General features: G+C 30.6%; 1 pseudogene; it reads left to right on the top strand.

The window, feature by feature from the left end:
- The first annotated feature begins 6,677 nt into the window (after positions 1–6,677).
- Positions 6,678–10,025, top strand: LOC117905604 (annotated as a pseudogene).
- The last annotated feature ends 11,194 nt before the right edge of the window (positions 10,026–21,219 follow it).

The following is a 21,219-nucleotide window of genomic DNA, read 5'->3' as shown; positions in this document are numbered from 1 at the left end:
TACAAAGAAAATACAAAGAAATGATGGAAGGAAATAAAAATAAATAAAAAATAGATTAAAACTCAATAAATTATTTTTATTGCTTCAAACTCCTATTATATATTTTAACTTATCAATATAAAGATTAAATAATTTTAAAATGTATAATTTGCTAACTAGTTTTAATTATATATATTAGAATTTTTCATGAAACAATCAAACATGAGAAAATAATTTTTTTATCATTTTTTTTCTTTCCTTATTATTTTTCAAAAACCAAACATAATCTTAGAATTACTACATTGATTCCCAATATAATCATTCCTTAATGGGTAGTGGCAATGTGAGTTTTTTCTTTTTTTCGTAATGTTTTATTATAATATTTCTTTCCTCTTATTGAATCATTTTGTTTATCAATCTTGACATAGTGCATCCATTTTTCTTGGTTTAAAGACAACCCTTGTTGATATGTACTCTAAATGTTTTTTTCATTAATATGGGCATGTATATAAAATGTTTCCCAAGAACTACATGGAGAAGGTTAATGGTAATAATCTTCTTTTTTTTATTTTTTTATTTATTTTGGGTTTCTTGTTTTTAGAATGAGATCGTTGACTTCACTAAAAATTTCATATTATGGTTAAAGGTGGTTTTCATGATAAAAAGGGACCTATTCCCATAACTCTTTTTTTTTTTAATAGAAAAAAAAAATTGACTTTTTCTATGAAGTTGTTTTGTACCAAAACTATATGGTATCACAAATTTTATTTTATAGTAAAAACTAGCATGTTTCCATAAATATTATTTTATGTTACAAACTTTACATTTTATGGTTAACAATAAGGAAAATTCTATGGTTCTTATAGGGTAAAAGAAACCTACTAATGGTACAGCTGTTTGTACCTCTTCTTATCTTCCTTTTTTCTTCTCTCTCCTGGGTAAGCCCATGGTCCCACTCAAATTTTAATTAAAAAAAAACTATATTTACTAATTTGTTTTACTAATATTTTTAAAAAATAAAATCTAGTAAAAAACAGAGAATTTGCCTCCAAAAAAAAAGTATAAATCTTAAGTTAAATTTATAAATAAATAAAAAATAATATGTAATGAAATTTTTATTATCTAAATTCACATAAAATATTTTATAAAATCTATTTAATATTCTTTTTTATTATTCATTTTTTATCATAATCTATTTTTCATTCCTTTGAATAAATTAAATTTAAATTTTTTATTTGTTTTTTGTAAAATTTTTATTTTGATTACATAAGTAAGCTATTCATCCACGTGTTCTAGAATAGTAATAGATTTCCTTGAAAAATGTGTCCGGATACTAAGAATATGACGAGAGTATGCAAAATGTATCTTAGAAGGTTCCTATTTTTGTTTGCTAAAAATTCATAGGCCTTAATGCAATCGGTCCATTAGTAAAATAAAATCTTTTCATGTTATAAATTTTTTTTTCTTTTAAATAAAGTCTAGATAAAAAAAATATTTTAGATAAGTATATTTAATTATTTTTTAAAAATAAATTTTATGTTTTAAAAATTAAATTTTATATATAAATATATGTTACTATTTGATCGGTGGGTTAATCTGTTTACACTCAACGCCAAAAAAAAAATCAAATCAATTTTATAGGATTTCATGACTTTCTTTCTTTCTTGGAGACAATAGATATATGGGCATGAGAACCTGTATGTTAAAGCCAGTTTGGTGGAATGGTCGATTCCTATCTTTAAAACAAAGGACGCAATGTTCCTTAAATAGTTGAAAAAGGGATTTGTTGGATTCCTCTAATTAATGAAAGATTCAAATTAAATTTTGATAGTTCAAGGATAAAGAATAAAAGTGCATTAGGATATATAGGTTATTAGAAACACTAATAGAACTATAAAAATGATTGCAAGTAGGCATATAAGCAACTCTTCAATAATTATTGTGGAATGTATGATTTTAAGAGATAGTGTATTAGCTAATAAGAATAATGGGTTTGAAGGTGATTCAAAAATAGTAATAGATTGTTATAATAAAAAAAGTAATATTTCTAATTCTATTATATTATTAATGAAGGATATTTGGAAGTTATCTTAAAAATTAAATATTTACTATTATCATCATATTTATAGGAAATAAATAAAATAGAAGATTGTCTAGTTAAAAAATGTATTTATAATATAAAGTTGATCAGGTTGTGATCAAATTTTTCTAAAGATGTTACAAAGTTTGGTTTTAAAGATCATTACGGTTCATCTTTCAATCGAATTTGTAGAGCTCTTCTCATAAAAATCCCAGTTTGGTCAAAGTCATATGTCATGCTAAAGCCAGTTTTTTTCGTAGGCATCTCATGAAAGTGGATGGGCAGTAGTTGGAATCAAAATTCTTTCTTACATTTAAAATAAAACGATAATTAAAAATATTGTAGGGTATTATACTTTGTAGGCTCTTCTCCTAATAAAAAAAATTAAAAATTAAAAAATAAAAAAGTCAAAGCCTTGTATTATGTTAAAGCCATTTTTTTGCATAAGCATCTCATGAAAGTGGATGGACGGTATCTCAAATCAAACTTTTTTTTACATTTAAAATAAAATAAAAATTAAACATATTAAAGGGTATTCTACTTTGTAGGCACTTCTCCTAATAAATAAAATAAAATAAAAATAGTCAAAGCCTTATGTTATGCTAAAGCCAGTTTTTTTGGTAAGCATCTCACGAAATTGGATGGGCAGTAGCTCAAATCAAACTTATTTCTTACATTTAAAATAAAATAATAATTAAAAATACTGAAGGGTATTCTACTTTGTAGGCTCTTCTCCTAATAAATAAATAAATAAGTCAAAAGCTTGTATCATTCTAAAGCCAATTTTTTTCATAAGCGTCTCGTGAAGGTGGATGGGCGGTAGCTCAAATTAAATCAAACTTCTCTTTTACATTTAAAATAAAATGAAAATAAAAAACATTGAAGGGTATTCTACTTTGTAGGCTCTTCTCCTAAAAAAAAAAAAAAAAAAGTCAAAGGCATGTATTATTCTAAAGCCAGCTTTTTTCGTAGGCATCCCATGAAGGTGGATGGGCGGTAGCTAGAATCAAACTTCTTTCTTACATGTAAAAGAAAATGATAATTAAAAATATTGTAGGGTATCCTACTTTGTAGGCTCTTCTCCTAATAAAATTAAATAAATAAATAAAAAAGTCAAAGCCTTGTATTATGCTAAAGCCAGTTTTTTTCATAAGCATCTCATGAAGGTGGATGGGCGGTAGCTTGAATCAAACTTCCTTTTTACATTTAAAATAAAATGATAATTTAACACATTAAAGGGTATTCTACTTTGTAGGCACTTCTCCTAATAAAAAAAGTCAAAGCCTTGTATTATGCTAAAGCCAGTTTTTTTGGTAAGCATCTCATGAAATTGGATGGGCGATAGCTCGAATCAAACTTATTTCTTACATTTAAAATAAAATGATAATTAAACATATTAAAGGGTATTCTACTTTGTAGGCACTTCTCCTAATAAAAAAATTAAAAAGAAAAAAAAAAAGTCAAACCCTTGTAATATGCTAAAGCCAGTTATTTTGGTAAGCATCTCATGAAATTGGATGGACGGTAGCTCGAATCAAACTTATTTCTTACATTTAAAATAAAATGATAATTAAAAATACTGAAGGGTATTCTACTTTGTAGGCTCTTCTCCTAATAAAATAAAATAAAAAGTCAAAGGCTTGTATCATTCTAAAGCCAATTTTTTCCGTAAGCATCTCGTGAAGGTGGATGGGCGGTAGCTCAAATTAAATCAAACTTCTCTTTTAAATTTAAAATAAAATGATAATTAAAAATATTGAAGGGTATTCTACTTTGTAGGCTCTTCTCCTAATAAAAATAAAAAATAAAAAATAAAAACAAAAAGTCAAAGCCTTGTATTATTCCAAAGCCAGATTTTTTCATAAGCATCTCACGAAGGTGGATGGGCAGTAGCTCGATTCAAAATTCTTTCTTACATTTAAAATAAAATGATAATTAAAAATATTGAAGGGTACTCTACTTTGTAGGCTCTTCTCCTAATAAAATAAAAAGAGTCAAAGCCTTGTATTATTATAAAGCCAGTTTTTTTTGTAAGCATCTCATGAAGGTGGATGGGTGGTAGCTCAAATTAAATCAAACTTCTTTTTTACATTTAAAATAAAATGATAATTAAAAATATTGAAAGGTATTTTACTTTGTAAGCTCTTCTCCTAATTAAAAAAAAAAAAAAAAAAAAGGTCAAAGCCTTATGTTATGCTAAAGCTTGTTTTTTCGTAAGCATCTCATGAAGGTGGATGGACAGTAGCTCAAATCAAACTTCTTTCTTACATTTAAAATAAAATGATAATTAAAAATATTGAAAGGTATTTTACTTTGTAAGCTCTTCTCCGAATTAAATAAAAAAAAAAAAAGGTCAAAGCCTTATATTATGCTAAAGCTTGTTTTTTTCGTAAGCATCTCATGAAGGTGGATGGACAGTAGCTCAAATCAAACTTCTTTCTTACATTTAAAATAAAATGATAATTAAAAATATTGAAGGGGTATTCTACTTTGTAGGCTCTTCTCCTAATAAAATAAAATAAAAAGTCAAAGGCTTGTATCATTCTAAAGCCAATTTTTTTCGTAAGCATCTCGTGAAGGTGGATGGGCTGTAGCTCAAATTAAATCAAACTTCTCTTTTAAATTTAAAATAAAATGATAATTAAAAATATTGAAGGTATTCTACTTTGTAGGCTCTTCTCCTAATAAAAATAAAAAATAAAAAATAAAAACAAAAAGTCAAAGCCTTGTATTATTCCAAAGCCAGATTTTTTCATAAGCATCTCACAAAGGTGGATGGGCAGTAGCTCGATTCAAACTTCTTTCTTACATTTAAAATAAAATGATAATTAAAAATATTGAAGGATACTCTACTTTGTAGGCTCTTCTCCTAATAAAATAAAAAGAGTCAAAGCCTTGTATTATTATAAAGCTAGTTTTTTTTGTAAGCATATCATGAAGGTAGATGGGCGGCAGCTCAAATTAAATCAAACTTCTTTTTTACATTTAAAATAAAATGATAATTAAAAATATTGAAAGGTATTTTACTTTGTAAGCTCTTCTCCTAATTATAAATAAATGAATAAAAAGTCAAAGATCCTTGTATTATGCTAAAGCCAATTTTTTCGTAGGCATCTCGTGAAGGTGTATGGGCGGTAGCTGGAATCAAACTTCTTTCTTACATTTAAAATAAGATAATAATTAAAAATATTGAAATCCATTTTTATATTTGATACATGATACATCCACCGGAGACCTTCACAAGAATTTTAGCACACAGCATCCCCACCTTCCAAGGCAGACTTCATCCCTGTCTTTTCTACCCACCAGCGTTTTCCTACAATTTCTTGCCGCTTTTATGAAGAAATTGCCTGCAATTTAAGCTAAGTTGAGTGACGTCTCATAGTAAAGAGTGGATGGCTTTTGCAAACCCTCAAAGTCAAAGAGCGTCTTTTTCTTCTATTTCTACTCCTGATTGGAATTACGATGTTTTCTTGAGCTTTATGGGTGAAGATGATTGCCCTTCCTGTGCGGGATGGAGGTCAGAAAAGATGAATAAGAGGACGGTTTCCATAGAAGACCTCTTTATTTATGGTATTCTAATGGAGCTTGAACAAATGACAAAGGATTGCCCAAGTATAATATCCCTTGTTGTTTGAAAAACATGTAGCTCATGCCAGCTAAAAAGATTACATGTTTTCATACTATTGATCCTCTATGAAAACACCTGAATATGTGATCCAAGTATTCCAACCTTATTCCTTCACTGCATTCTATTTCCCAATAATTCTGGTTTTCTAAATAAAGCTGAAAGCATATATAATCCAGTGTACTTCATGTTTGCTGGTGTTTGTAACTGTTGACTCACCACTTGTGTCATGCTTTACCACTTACAGGCCTGAGGCTCATGTTATTGAGGAGATTACTTCCACTGTTTGGAAGAGTTTAAATCGGGATTCTTACATGTTGAGAAGAACCTTGTTGGGATGGATCGACGAAGGGCATCATCTACTTGTACTTCTATTGGTTCATGGGATTATGAAGCTTTCTTGAGCTTTAAGGGTGAAGATACCAGATACAATTTCACAGATCATCTCTATGCAGCTTTGTATCAGAAAGGGATTTGTACCTTTAAAATGTATAATTTGCTAATTATATCAGAGATCATTAAAGGACTATATTTAGAAGCCCTTTTTCTATGATGCTCTAATGGGGTGCTTGAAAAAATGGTTAAAGATCATCTAAGAATAATATCTCTGATTGTCTAAGGATTGTCGATCATGTAGTTCATGCTAGCTAAATAGATTTCATGCTTTCAACTTATTGATCTTTGTTGTAATGTATACTCAACATAATGAAAACACTTAAGTATGCGATATAATGTATTCATTCTTTTACCCCTAATGCATTCTATTTTCCCATAAGTCGAGGTTTATAAATGAAACTAAGCATAATCAATTTTAGTTCATGTTTTCTAATATTTGTTACTCTGTTGGCTCATCCATGTATATGCCTTGCTGGTGGCAGGTCTGAAGTGGATTATATTAAGGATATTACTCATGTTATTTGGATGAGATTTAGTCATAAACTCTTACATGTTGACAAGAACCTCATTGGGATGGATTATCATTTGGAAGAAATGGAAGAAATTTTTCCACAGATGATGGACTCAATATCAAATGATGTTTGCATGGTTGGGATCTATGGACTTGGAGGAATTGGTAAGACAACCATTGCCAAAGTTTTATATAATCGAATTGCTGCTCAATTCATGATTACTACCTTTATTGCAAATGTTAGAGAGGATTCCAAAAGTCAAGGTCTACTTCATTTACAAAAGCAACTTCTTCATTATATCTTGCCAAGAGGGAAGAACTTTATAAGCACTGTTGATGAAAGGATCCATATGATAAAAGATAGGCTCTGCTTTAAAAAGGTTCTTCTTGTGCTTGATGATGTTGATGATTTGAACCAATTGGAAGCCTTAGCTGGTGATCATAATTGGTTTGGTTTAGGAAGTAGAATTATTGTAACAACTAGAGATAAGCATTTGTTGGAGGTGCATGAAGTGGATACATTATATGAGGCTAAGAAATTAGATCACAAGGAAGTTGTTGAACTCTTTTGTTGGAATGTGTTTAAATAGAACCACCCCAAGGAAGATTATGAAACACTTTCAAATTCTGTGGCACATTATGTTAATGCTTTGCCATTAGGTCTTAAAGTTTTGGGTTGTTTCCTATATGGCAAGACAGTACGTCAATCGGAAAGTGAATTGCATAAACTAGAATGGGAACCTAACCAAGAAATTCAATGCGTGCTTAAGAGAAGTTATGATGAATTAGATTGCACACAACAACAGATATTCCTAGATGTTGCTTGCTTCTTTAATGGAGAGGACAAAGATTCTGTTACTAGAATCCTAGAGGCTTGTGACTTCTATGCAGAGAGTGGAATACGAGTCCTTGGTGATAAGTGTCTCATAAGTATTGTAGACAACAAGATATGGATGCATGATTTGTTACAACAAATGGGGCAAGACATTGTTGGACAAGAATTTCCTAAAGAACCTGGAAAATGGAGCAGATTGTGCTATCCTGAGGTTGTAAGTCGTGTATTAACAAGAAAAATGGTAAGAGCAAACTGCAAATGATCCTACTTTTAAACTTGAATGATATTTAGAATATATAAGCTTCAATAATATCATTTTTGTTTAGGTTACAAATATTACTTGTATGTATTTTGCTCTTCACTTGTCCTCTACTCTTGTTTGTCAGGGAACAGAGGCAGTTAAAGGCATACTCTTGAACTTGTCTATACCAAAGCTGATACACATTACTACTGAATCCTTTGTAATGATGAAGAATCTTAGGTTGCTCAAAATCTATTCAGATCATGAATTTGCTTCGATGGGAGAGCACAGTAAAGTAAAGTTGTCTAAAGACTTTGAATTTCCTTCTTATGAGCTAAGATATCTCTGTTGGCAAGGATATCCTTTGGAATCTTTGCCATCAAGTTTTTATGCAGAGGACCTTGTAGAACTTGACATGTGTTATAGCAGCTTAAAACAACTTTGGGAAAGTGACATGGTATGATTATTGATTATTTATTCGTGTCTCTTCTTTAGTTAATCTCTAAAGTCCATGAAAGCTTATATATTGAAGCCATTATTATTATTTTCTGTTACAGCTTCTTGAAAAGTTAAATACCATCCGATTGAGTTGCTGTCAACGCCTCATTGAAATTCCAGACATCTCAGTGCACCCAATCTGGAGAAACTAACTCTTGATGGTTGTTAAAGTTTGGTTAAGGTTCACCCATCTATTGGAAAGCTGAGCAAGCTTATTTTGTTGAATTTGAAAAACTGCAAAAAGCTTAGCAGTTTTCCGAGCCATCGACATGGAAGCACTTGAAATTCTTAATTTGTCTGGCTGCTCAGAGCTCAAGAAGTTTCCAGATATTCAAGGTAACATGGAACATTTATTGGAGCTTTATTTGGCTTCAACAGCTATCGAGGAACTTCCCTCCTCAATTGAGCATCTCACTGGACTTGTTTTATTGGATCTGAAAAGGTGCAAAAATCTTAAGAGTCTTCCCACAAGTCTGTAAATTGGAATCCCTTGAATATCTCTTTCTCTCTGGTTGTTCAAAACTAGAGAATTTTCCAGAAATGATGGAGGAAATGGAAAATTTGAAAGAGCTTCTTTTAGATGGAACATCAATAGAAGGGCTACCCTCTTCTATTGACCGTCTAAAAGGCCTTGTTTTATTGAATCTGAGGAATTGCAAAAATCTTGTGAGTCTTCCAAAAGGCATGTGTACATTGACATCTCTTGAAACACTCATTGTCTCTGGTTGTTCACAATTAAACAATTTGCCAAAGAACCTTGGGAGCCTGCAACATCTAGCGCAGCCCCATGCAGATGGAACTGCTATAACACAACCACCTGATTCAATTGTTCTTTTGAGAAACCTCAAAGTATTAATCTATCCTGGATGTAAAAGATTAGCACCTACATCATTGGGTTCGCTCTTTTCATTATGGTTGTTACATAGAAACGGTTCAAATGGGATTGGTTTGCGTTTGCCTTCTGGCTTTTCTTGTTTTATGTCCTTCACAAATTTAGACCTAAGTGACTGCAAACTAATAGAAGGAGCAATCCTTCTATTAGTTTTGATTTCCATTGGAAAGGCAACCATGTTGGGTCAGAACACGTCTGGCTGGGTTATCAACCATGTTCCCAGTTGAGGTTATTTCAATTCAATTACCCCAATGACTGGAATCACATTGAGATTTCTTTTGAAGCAGCCCACAGATTCAACTCAAGTGCATCCAATGTGGTGAAAAAGTGTGGGGTATGTCTTATTTATACAGAAGTTCTTGAAGGAATCCATCCAGGAAATAGAAAACAACTTAAAAGTAGGGGTTGTAATGTAGTCGAGAGAAGCAGTGACAGAGCAGGATTCAATCGAAGTGGAATGGACTCTAGTTATAGTGGCAGCCATGACAGACCCACCAACCATCCCACGCTCAAGCTCAAGCGTCCTCAAGAATGACTACCATCGTCCATACTCTTTATTCCAATAAAATTCTCTTTTTTGTTGATTTGGTCATGCATGCTCAAAATTAGTGAGAGTATTTTTTGTCGATGATTCTTGGGAACTCCTCCAATTATGCCTGTATATTATATTTCTGTCGACTTTTAGGTGAGTCTTCATCTTTTCTCTTATTTAGTTATATTGATTAAAGCAACTGAACTTCTTTAGGAGTCATTCTTTCTTGTTTCTTCAATATTTTAGGTAGACATTTTTGTTTGAATATGACCTTTGATTTTGCTGAAATTTGTTACTAAGCCTTCCTGATTAGGTGTCTTTTTTAGCACTTGGTGGTGAATATAGGAAGTTTGATTATGAAAATCAAGCAAAGTTGGTGTTGGGTGATGAATGCAAGTTGCCTGATGAAACACCCAGTATACTTCTTTTCTGAGTATGAATGATTCTATGCATTATAACCTTCAAGTTTTATTAGTAATAGTTTTTATGTTGAATAGGAAAGAATAGCTTGAATTTCAAAGTTACTTGATAATTCCTTGATTACTGTTTTAGGTTTGCATGGATTTGATGTCAGGGAGAATTTTGCCTTTTGCTTTTGGTTTCAATGAATTTGACGGTGTTTTGGTTGTTATAAGCTTAATTTAGAAACTTACGATGTTTTGTACTAGGATAAAAACTGCATTTATGCTAACATTTTTGATGTTTTGAGTCATAAAATCTGGTTCTTCTATATTTTGTTTGACATGAGTTTGATAATCATTGCAAATTGTAACTTTCAAAACTTTCTTTGGGTGGAAATGATAAGAATCTTGAATTACACTATGTGACAAGCTGTTCTCTCCATTGCAGAGGCCAGAATCAGAATTCCCATGAAGGGATACAACCTTGCTTTCTGCAGAGCAAATCCTTTGAACTGAAACTTCTTACTTGGATGTTGCTGTCACATGTTAGGACCTCAAGACTGAAAATTAGGAGAAGAAAGACTTGATCACGTTGAAGGGAAAAAAATACCAATTCATATATATCAATGTTGCATTGATTTCCCTAGTTGAATTTCGCCTTCTAGAGAATTTCATAAGCAATCTACTTGCTGATGGTTTCCTTTAGTGAAAGCCAATGCTGCCAATTTCTAGCTAATCAAATCATATTTTCTCAAATATGTTCTAGCATTCCCACTTACTCAAGTTCAATCTTGTCTTGAAGGTTGAGTGTAAATGAATTCAGCATACTTTTCTTTCAAAGTTGATGAAGTTCCTAGCTTGACTTCCCACTATCAGCAATGTCAGGAAGATGGTTTTGAGGAATGGAATACTCACCAAGTTTCATTTTTATGAAAGAAACATGGAAGATCAAGTGTATTTAGGAGACATTTGAGAGGTTGAATTGATATATGTCATAGGACTAATGTGTTCAACAGCTTCTTAAGGGTCATAAAACCAAGGTGAGTTTTTTGAAAGGCACTCACTAATGGTCATGAACAAGGATTAAAATATTGAAAATTATAAAAATATCAGCAGTTGAATTTTATGAAATTTGAACAAAACCTATCAGTGGAATAAAATTTTTTTATCAAAACTTCTAGAAATATTGAGTATTTATCAAAACTTATAGAAATATTGAGAAACATTACAAGAAATGATAAAATAAGCAATTATGCACTTATTGAAGTTATTTGTTTGAAGGAAACAATTTATGTTTGATAACATTTGTGATATTTGATAATATTTACAAAACTTGAAAACATATTTATTATTAAAATGATAATTTATCTAGTTTGGATGTATTCACATATATAAAAACATTAATATATGGATAATTGTTTTGTATTTATAAATTTCTTTATATTTAAGTACTATACAATATATATATATATATATAAACTTATTAAAAAATTATCATGACTGTTTTATATTTTTGAGAATTAGTTAAATCAAATTTGAAATCAAAATTTAAAATCTTATACCATGAAATTACCAAGGAGATTGACTAGGTAATCCTTGGACATTAGCCTAAAAATTATAAATTTTTTGTTTTTTTTTTTATATGAATTTTTTAATTAGATTGATAATTATTAATTAACTTCAAGAATTCTAATCATGCATTGGAAACACAAGATATTCGTAAAAAAAACTACCCACAAGGTCTCTCAGAGACTTTTTCCAATGTCAAAAACCTCAAGTCTAGAGACTATAGAACTATAATCCACTTGATATTAAGAATTATATATACAGATTTATCTAATAGTGACTATGTTCTCCTTGAGATTTACACTATAGTACGCCTTAACTTCACATCCATGACAAAACTTTTGTGCTCCTTAATGGATTCCTCAATACTTTGACGGGATATGATAATCTACCACAAACCCATGAATAATGGTGTGTTAGTTATAATTTTTTTTAAAATACAATTTGCAAAATGATGAAAATAGGAATAAAACACAAGGTAATATAGATTGATTATCGAAACAATAAAACACAAGAAACAAAACAAAAACGAGTTGTTTTGTGTTTAAAGATTTTGATATTTTAACCATTTATTAAGGAATATTGAAGGCTATTGATAATAGCTACGGGCATAATATCAAAAGACAGAATAATCAAAGCATAATTAATTATTACTACCATAAGGGTATTCTTATAATTTAACTTAATAGTTATTTTAATAAGTATTTATATAATTTGTGGCAATCGAATTAAAAAGAAAAAAAAAAGCATTAGTTGTTAAATAAAAATGTTTGGTTTAATTGAAATGAAGTAATTAAAATGATTAAATTGCTAAATAATTAAAAAAAAAAACATTACTAAATAATTCTAATATACTAAATAAATAAGAGATATTGTAACTAAATAAATAGATATATAGTAACTAAATATATAATTTAAATATAGTAACCAAATATGTTAATAACTTCCAATGATACCGACCTATAGTCCAAATCCCAAAAGTGACATAACCTTCTAAGCATATGAATTTAGGTTGGCAATTTTATCATCAACCTAGAATATGATTGACATCAATTGAAACTCACTAGTTTCATCTCATTTTGGAATCCTATTTATTGGTTGATTTTATGAAGAATTACCATCCTTACATCATCTTTTACATGACAATAATACTTAGTGTGGAGCTTGGAAGCCCTCACTAAGATATTGCTTTATTTACATGGATACCTAAGTAAATAGTGATAATGTGCTTCGAGTATAAAATTTACTACCATTTTTGCCTACAAAAAGCATTATAAAACTTTCCTCATGCTGCTCTTGTCATTAATATGTAGCTCATTTGACTCACCCTATGTTTTATTATGATTTATAGTTGGCAGGAATGAGCCCAAATACATCAATGAAAATGTGGAAAACACTTTCAAGTCGTGGTGTCAAATGATATTGGAATGGTTAGAATCTATAAGAGAGAAAGTTACTAGCAGAAGAGCCTAATGAAATTAATGTTAGGGCTAATTATTCTGGCCCCAAATTTAAAATAAAATTCTAGTTTAATTTCAATTGTTTATTCTCAATTTCATTGCATTTTCTCATTCTCTGAACTAAATTTTATATTCCAAAAATAAGATTAAACTCTAAGTTATCCAAGAAAAATGAAAAAAAATAAAATAAAATTGCATCAACAAATAATATAATATAAAAAGCATAACCTTTATTACATGGAGAGGAATAACTAGGTCCCTCAATGGCATCGGTCCTTTCTTTCCTCCACAAAATTTAAAAATCATACTTGTTAGTATTATTAGCTCCACCATTTACTCTTGACGCCACCATTTGCTCCTTAATTGTATCCACCATTAGCTCCTTAATTGTAGACTAATTCCTTGATTTTCTTCCATTTGATGTGACCTTCTTTCTTTAGTTCTACTATAAATAGCCTAAGATGTAAACTTGTTATATTATGAAATATAGAAAGATCATTCTTTCAAAGTTTTTTCTCAATATTTTTGTATCAATACTCATTGATAAATATTAATTCTTGATGGAAACATCTTGAAAATGCAATAAATTCATATAAAATCATCCATAATCTCAAATTAGTATAATTAACTCTAGTCAAAATATTTCTTCTTCTTTTTCTTTTTTTTTTTTTCTATGTTGGGATGAATTTAGAATTTTATTGGAATTGTTTCATAAACCAAAGCAATTTAATTGTAATTTAATAAACCAAAATAAAATATGAAAGTGTGAAGGGAAAAAAAAGTCAGTCCAATATTTCAAAATTTTGTGATTTTTAGGTTTTGAGGAAAAAAAATATGTTAGTAAAAATATTTCAACAATTTTGTTATTTATATGCTTTGGAAGTGAATTGAAAATTCTAAAGAATAAACTAAAAAACTGCCCTACTCATGAGAGCTTGTGATGTTAAATACTTATATTAGTTTTTCATGTGTAATTCACCAGATGAACAAAACAAAGGTACCTAATATGCATCCATAACAAATAGTTGCTACAACTAATAGATTATTCTAGAAGTTGAGTTGAGGTGGCAATCTACTATTTATCATCCCCTCGCAAGCTAATCAATTTGGGAACAACATAATGCTTACTACAAAAGGTCAACAACAATGTGCTTGGAAAATGCTTTGTAAGCACATCAGCAAGTTGATCAATAAAGGGCAATAACAAGATCATTATATAACATTTTGCCACAAATGAAATGGAGATTAAGTTCAATATGTTTAGAGCAAGCATGAGAGAAAGGATTTGTAGTAAGATGAGTAGTACTTTGATTATCACACCACAAAAATGGAGGGGTAACCTATGCTATAAATAATTCCTAAAGCATAGATTATATTCAAGTGAGCTCAGTAATTACAGTAACTATGCCACAATATTCTAATTTAGCACTACTCCTTGAAATAACCCATTACCTAGTAGAGAACTAAAAACCAAATTCGGCCTAAGGAAGACACAATATCCATAGGGGCTTTTCTTGTCATTTGGACAAGAGGCACTGCATCCGAATAAGCTTGAAGATGAAGAGAATCAACCATTTGTAAAAGCATACTGGTAAAAAAAAATCCTATTAAATAACACAAAATGTGTTTCACAACTAACCAAAGGGCAAAAGTAGGCTAAGACATGAACTGGCAAACTTATTAACAACAAAAGATAGGTTTGGTTGAGTAATGGTGACATATTGCAGAGCAACGACAATGTTGTGAATGGGCATTAGGAAATGGCTCTCCATTAAATTGAGGCAAGGTTGAACCAACATGAGTAGGAGTAGCAGCTAGTTTACAAGTAAGAATCTTTGTGCAAGTAAGAAAGTTCGTAATGTACTTGTGTTGACTAAGAAGAAGGGCTTCAAATGTATGAGTGACCTCAACACCAAAAAAATAATTTATAACACCAAGATCATATAGGAAATGAAGCATTAAGGAAAGCGATCAATTGAGAGACTTGAGTAGAGCTACTACCAACAACTAATACGTCGTTAACATAGACCAGGATAATGATAAGATAAGAGGTTAAATAATAAATAAACATTAAATTATCATCCCTTAAGCATCTAAAACCCCACTTGCCTAATGCCAATCTTAATTTAGAGAACCAGGCATGGGGAGCCTACGTGAGGTGGTCATAGAGACAATTAGAGTCTTGTTAAGCTTGCAAACAAAGTCAGAATATTAGGATGAAAAAATCCTTGTGGTTGGAATACAAATACTTGCTCATTCAAATCACCATTTTAAAAAGTATTATGCATATCCAACTAAGCAAACCATGCATCCAACCAAATGAGAGAGTAATCATGAGAACAATTTAAATAGTAGCCACTTTGACTACCATTAGACTAAAAGTAGTCAATGCCATGTGTTTGATGAAATCCCTTGGCAATCAAGCATGACTTAAAACATTCAACATTGCCATCAAGATTATACTTGAACTTATAAACCCATTTTCAACCAAGAATATTAGTTTTCAAAGGTAAAGGAACTAGTGTCTAGGCATCATTCTTCATCAAGCCATCATAATCAGTTTCCATAGCTTTTTGCAAATGAAGATCCTTGATAAATTGCTGAAAAGTAGACAACTCAATGGAAGCATTAGCTTGATAAGTCTTACGTTTAAAAACACTAGCTTTGGCACGAGTAAGCATAGGATGAGTATTAATAGTTGGAGCTAATAGATGCATCTTAGAGTCCAAAACCACAGGTTGAATGGGGGATGGGAATAGGGAAAGTGAAGAAGAATGATGAGTAAAATGTAAAGTATTAGAGGAAGAATGAGAAGGAGAAGAAAAGGGCATAGGAATAAAAGTAAGTGGAAAAGTAAGGGGAGAAGATGAGGCGAAACATTAGGGAGAGTGCCTACAACCATAGGAAAACAAGATTCATCAAAGACAACATGATAAGTTATGTAAACTCTATCAAAGGTCCAATCAAGACAAAGATACAATTTGTGACGAGTGTGATACAACAAAGAGACATTTAGTAAACTAATATTGTAGTTTCTATTTATTGAAAGGAGGAATAAAAGGATAACAAAGACACCCAAAGGATTTAAAGGAAGAGTCATCAAGAATTGACCTAAAAAGAACTTGATAAGGAAATTAAAAGTTTAACATATAAGAAGCCATTCTGCTTATAAGAAAAATAGCTGCACAAAATGCATACACCCAAAATTTGAAAGGCATAGATGCTTGAGTGAATAAGGATGACCTACAACATAATGATTTGCAGAGATGCTTGAGTGAACAAGGCTAACCTACAACATAATGATACTACCCGACCCTTCTATTGTGGAGTTTTAGGACAAGACAATCAATGTTTAATGCAATGATTAGCTAAGAATGAGAGAAGGCTTGAACTCACCCCTACCACCAAATGGATTGTGTTTTATCTTATTGTTAAATTGGTTTTCTACAAGAATTTTGAAGTGAACAAATGTAGACAAAGCTTAACCCTTTGTATGCAAAGGATACTACCAAGAAAACAGAGAGTGAGATTACCTTCTTTACAATCTCAACATAAAGCTGACCTAAACAAGGATATAAAATGTCAAAAGTCTTAGAGGTAGCATTATTAACTGCTATAGCAGGATGATTAAAAGGCTCATGAGAATGACAATCTGAATGAGAATTGGTTGATTCAAAGACTTGAAATTTGTACATGCCATTTTCAAGCTTGCCTTGAATAATTCCTTATTTGTATTAAAATAGTTTTTAAAAGATAAGATCAAATATGAGACTTTTTTTAAAAAAATTAATTAAATAAAAATATAACTCCATCATATTATTTAAGAAAAAACATAGATCTCTTTGCTTTTCCAAGATGCTAATAAATTAAGTTGGGAGGTGTAGGGCTCATGATTGTGAATTTGAACCAAAATTACATTTAAACGTCAAATGTTGATTTTAAAAATTATAATTAACCTTCAAATGTTGACTTTAACTTTTAAAAATGTCTTTCAAACAACATCTAAATCCTCAAAATCAATTTTATTAATAAGTCAGCTCACATGTATTGCTTCACATATTCAACCTTTATCAGGACAAGTACAAAGGTTAACTTACGTTCCAAGTGATTTCCTTCCAAGCTTAAGCTTATTTTCATTAATAAATTGGAATATATCCTATATGTTTGTTTTAAAGTGAAATTCATCCATAGAATTATTTTTTATCCTTATATTGTACAACTCTATTAAGAGTGCATTTGATAGTGATTTTAAAATTTCTACATTTTCTAACACTTAAAATTTTTATTAGAAAGGCAGAAAGACTAGAAATACTTGCTAAAATTACTAACAAATACACTCTGAGTCATCATATACCTACTACATTCTAGTACATGTGCCTAATAAAATAATTTTAGACCTAATAATTATTTAATTTATGTACATAGTAACACTTTAAGAGCTTATTTGAATGTGATTGATTCTACTAAGGATAAAAACGTTCATTAATGCTTGAAAATATTTTTAAAAAAATTACCTATTTAGAGTACTATGATTGGAAATGTTTTTATTCTAAGTGTTTTTAGTAGAAGTTTTTTTTTTTTTTCTAGAAGTATTTTTAGGCTGAAAAACACTACAAGTGATTTTTCTGACTTTTAAAAGTATTTCCTAAATTTTTCCAAATACCTAATTTACAAAAAAAAATTAAGCTAAAAGTATTTCCTAAAGTCATTACCAAATTGACTCTTAAAGTGCATTTGACAGTAATTCTAAGAAATATTCATAACATTTCTAATACTTGAAAAATAAAAATTTCAAGTATTAAAAAAAAGACTAAAAACACTTTTTAGAATCATTGTCAAATACACTCTTAGAGTCTGTTTGACAGTTATTTTAGAAAATGCTTTTAATTTTTCTAATACTTGAATTTTTTTATGATTTAAGTGTTAGAAATATTATAAATATTTTTTAAAACCATTTCCAAACGCACTCTTAATATACTTTAAAAAATCACTTTTAAATAATTAAATATTCATTTGAAACTATTCATGAACATAGAAGTTTTTTCAAAAATAATTTTTTTGTTATGCATTACTACTAAAATATCTTCATAAAAATAAATTATTATTAACAAAGCGGCTACGGATTAAAAAAGTTTTACTATCATCATTCCAAAAGGATTCTATAACATGCACCAATCAAATGTTGCATATGTTATCAAATAGCCAATGCAATCAGTTGATCTTGACACTCCACGTCGCATTTTTTTTAATATTATAAATATAATTACTTAAACCACAAATCAGAGATATTTGCTCTTACAAATCAGTAATGCTTATCATAACTTATCCGGTCACAATATTTTTTTCTTATTCCACATAACCATTTCTTTAATAACCCACAAGAAATTATGATTCACAATTATATATATAACATTTCATATGTTAACTCTTACTAAAATGTATTGCAAAAGTACTTGTGGAATTTAGCGTTATAATAAGATAAGTATATATTTTCCAAAAAGAAAATATTTCAAAAATTTATAACCCAAAAATCTATGCCCTATTCGGTTTTTTTTTAAATAGTTTTGAAAAATAATTTTTTAAAATTGTTTTTTAAAACTATTTTCTAATATTTGGTAGAATAAAAATTTATTTAAAAACCTAAAATATTTTTAATATATTTTTTGTTAGTCCAAGGGTTCTCCTAATCGGGTTTTGATGATAACAAATCATGGTTAAGTGACTAATTGAGTTGAATGGTAAAGAATCTCAGGTATAAATTCGGAAATTCATCAAAGGACCAAATGGATACAAGATCGAGACTTTTGAAAGACTTTTGATCATAGGAAACGAAGGTATGATGAATGCATGGGTGCACTTAGGATTTTCATACCGTTTCATAGATCTTAGAAAACTCGGTTTATCCTTTAAAACTTCGATTTCATTAAAACCCGAGTTGTATCAAATGTACCTTAGGCAAAATGTTTTAAAATTGGCATATTAATTCACTTAAAGACCTCGCCTAAGTGTTATAAAAGAAATGAATTGAAAAAGATAGGTTTTCATGGCCAAAAGGCTAAACCGATTGAGGCTTTGGCCAATCAGCTCAATTGGTTGGGAAACCAGTAGATCGGTTGGGAAACCAATAGACCGGTTGCCCTTATCCGGTCGAGGAGTGCCAAAAACACTCTCTCTCATCCATTAGCTTCCTCTTCCCGGTTGAGGTTCTCCTCTTCCTGGTCGAGGTTCACCTCTTCCTGGTCGAGGTCCAGTCGAGACAACGGGAACCTGCCAAAGCATTAAATGCCCCAACGACTAGTGAACTGGTCGAGGCTACCTTTTGTTATTTTTGGCTCCCGAGCTTAGAAACCTATAAATTGAGAGCTCCATTTCATTTATGAGATAGAGACCACTTGCAATCAATTTTCTACCTACCTGTTCTTGGCCTAAAAGCTCTCATTTCTTTCTTAGTGCATTAAATCTTTACTTGCATATCCTTTAGCGCACCCTTATGAGTCATCCTAGCTTTGTTTTGTATTTGAGCTATCTTTGAGCTAGGATGAGGATTCATTCTTGTAAAAACTAAGTGTTAAATCCTTTAAGAGGTTTGAATCTTGAAGAGATTGTGTAAGAGCCCATTGGAACCGGAATCCAAGTGTAAGAAGATTGGAAGCTTGGTTGAAGTTTCAAGTTAGTGGAACTCTCACTCGGTTAAGAGATTGGGAAGAGTGGACATAGGCAAGGAAGTGTCGAATCACTATAAAACTCGAGTTTGAATTCTCTAACTCTATCTCATTATTTTTGTTTATATTGTGTTTGAAATTGTTGTGTTGGAAAAGTTTTTTAAAAAACCCAATTCACCCCCCCCCCCCCCCCTTTGGGTGTTTTTCTTAATTAAGCATAGCCTTTATTTTCTCAATTGATATTAGAGCTAGACCTCTTACTTAAGACTTAATCGTCTAAGAGGAAATGGTTATTCCATCAAGCTCATCTCAAACTGAAAATTTTGCAAAACATAGAGCTCCATTTTTTTTTTTTACAAGAACCAACTATCCCTATTGGAAAACTAGAATGACTTGGTATTTACAATCAGCGATTTAGACGTATGGGACGTCATTGAAGATGGCCCAACTTTTCCTACTAAACTAGTTGATGGAGTCTTGGTTCCAAAACCCAAGCAAGAATGGAATGAGCTTGATAGAAGAAATTTTCAATTAAATGCTAAGGCTGTTTTTACTTTGCAATGTGCTATGGATAGAAATGAATATAATAGAATATGTTAATGCAAATCAGCTAAAGAAATTTGGAGATTACTTGAGATAACTCATGAAGGAACAAATCAAGTGAAAGAGTCAAAAATGAATTTACTTGTTCATAACTATGAATTATTTTCAATGAAATAAAATAAGACTATTGTTGAGATGATTACTAGGTTCACTGACATTGTCAATGGTCTTGAAGCTTTGGGAAAAACCTACAAGGAATCCGAGAATGTGATGAAGATATTGAGGTCACTCCCATCAAAGTGGCATATTTAGGTCACAGCAATTCAAGAAGCAAAAGACTTGACTAAGCTACCTATGGAAGAGCTCATAGGGTCATTGATGACATATGAGATTAACTTGGCAAAGAAGCTACAAGAGAGTGAAGACAAAAAGAAGAAGAACATAGCTCTCAAAGCTACAACCAAGGAAGAAGAAGATGTTGAAGAAGAAAAACCAAGTGAGGAAGATGATGATTTAGCCTTCATCACAAGAAAGCTTAACAAATACATGAGGAGTGAAAGGTTTAGAGTAAGAAAGTTCATCTCTAGAAGAGACCTTTCTAAAAAGGAATCCTCATCTCATGGTGACAAGGAGAAATGGGAATAGAAAAGATATTTGGTGTGTTTCAAATGCAAAAAACTAGGACACATCAAATATGATTGTCCTCTCTACAAAAGTGAAGCCAAGAGAAGACTGAAAAAGACAATGATGACCACTTGGAGTGAAAGTAAAGAATCCTCCAAAGAAGAAAATGAGAAAGAAGTGGCAAACATGTGCTTCATGGCAATAGATGATCTTGATGAGGTAAACTCTAACTTTAGTGATGAAGATATGCATGATGTTTTTGAAGAATTATATGAGGATTTTGAAAAACTTAGTTTGAAAAATAATTCTCTTAAAAATAAAATTCAAGAACTTGAAAAAGAGCTTGAAGAAGTGAAAGAAAAATTTTCAAT

The sequence above is a fragment of the Vitis riparia genome, chromosome 18, assembly GCF_004353265.1.
Source record: "Vitis riparia cultivar Riparia Gloire de Montpellier isolate 1030 chromosome 18, EGFV_Vit.rip_1.0, whole genome shotgun sequence".
NCBI classification, from domain to species: domain Eukaryota; kingdom Viridiplantae; phylum Streptophyta; class Magnoliopsida; order Vitales; family Vitaceae; genus Vitis; species Vitis riparia.
The sequence above is the reverse complement of the archived record's forward strand: the minus strand, read 5'-3'. Positions and strand labels throughout refer to the sequence as shown.